Below are 1185 nucleotides of genomic sequence, written 5' to 3'. Positions count from 1 at the left end.
ACAACCTCTTGACTCCTCTAGAAATGACAGAATCAGATGAAACCCTGATCATACCCTGTTTGCCAAGTTTTTTGGTATCTTTGTTGCAGTCCCCAGCCGGCACATCACCTTTTTTCGGAGATGTGCCGCTATCTTCATTGACGTTGTCCATGCCCTTATCATCAACCAAGGGTACATCCCTAGTTAGAGATGTGCTGCTGTTATAGATGACGTCATCGTCGTTTTCGTCAGCGTGTATAGTTTTGTCATCATCAACGCCATCACCATCCACTTTATCATCATCACCAACATCATAAGATACTGGTGAGGATGATGATTGTTGTTCTTGTGGTGGTGATGATGATGATGTTGATGATGATGTTGATGATTGAAGTGGTGATGATGATGATGATGATTGAAGTGGTGATGATGATAATGATAATTGAGGTGATGATGTTTTATTAGGTGGCAATTCGAGAGACAAATTTTCATTCCGTATTATCTCTTCAGCATCGTTCATCTTGTGACTCATGTCAGCAGCATTTAGTGAAAGCGGTTGCTGCAGCTGCTGTTGCAGCTGCAGTTTGATTGGTTGAGCTAGTTGCTGTGGCAATACAGAAGAGGATGATGATGACGACGAGGATGACAACAAGGAGATGGGTTGTGATGATGATGGTGGTGGTAGCAAGGATGGGGTTGGTGATGACGGTGGCATTGCTATGGATTGGCTGGAATATGATGTTTCTATAGTTGCTGAAGACAATGAGGATGGTGATGATGTTTCGACAAGTTCTCCCTTCGCATCTGATTCATTTCAGTGAAAAAATTATTTTTTTTCTTAGTTTAAAGATGAAATAAAAAAAGTAATTATGGAAAAAGTGCATTCAAATTTAAAATTTACTGTTATTATTATTGTTCATCTGTTGTGCTGGATGATGATTGGACGATGAAAACATCGATAATGATGAAAATGAGAAAGAATGAGGCGCCGCTGACGACGAGAATGATGGTAGTGGTGGGGCCAGCATTTGAGTCGAAGTTCTAGCTAGTGATGTAGATGATGCAATAGTGGCTTGGCTACGCTCTCGGCTTTGTTCGCTTTCTGGGGACAAAATCAAGAATTAGGCAATTTTTTCAGTGAGAAATTTAACTTCATGTGTATGTGTGATTTTTTGGAGTGACTTTTTCTGGTAGTTATGGTTTCTA

Source organism: Helobdella robusta, assembly GCF_000326865.2.
Source record: "Helobdella robusta unplaced genomic scaffold HELROscaffold_56, whole genome shotgun sequence".
NCBI classification, from domain to species: Eukaryota; Metazoa; Annelida; class Clitellata; order Rhynchobdellida; family Glossiphoniidae; genus Helobdella; species Helobdella robusta.
This window is presented reverse-complemented; position numbering follows the sequence as displayed.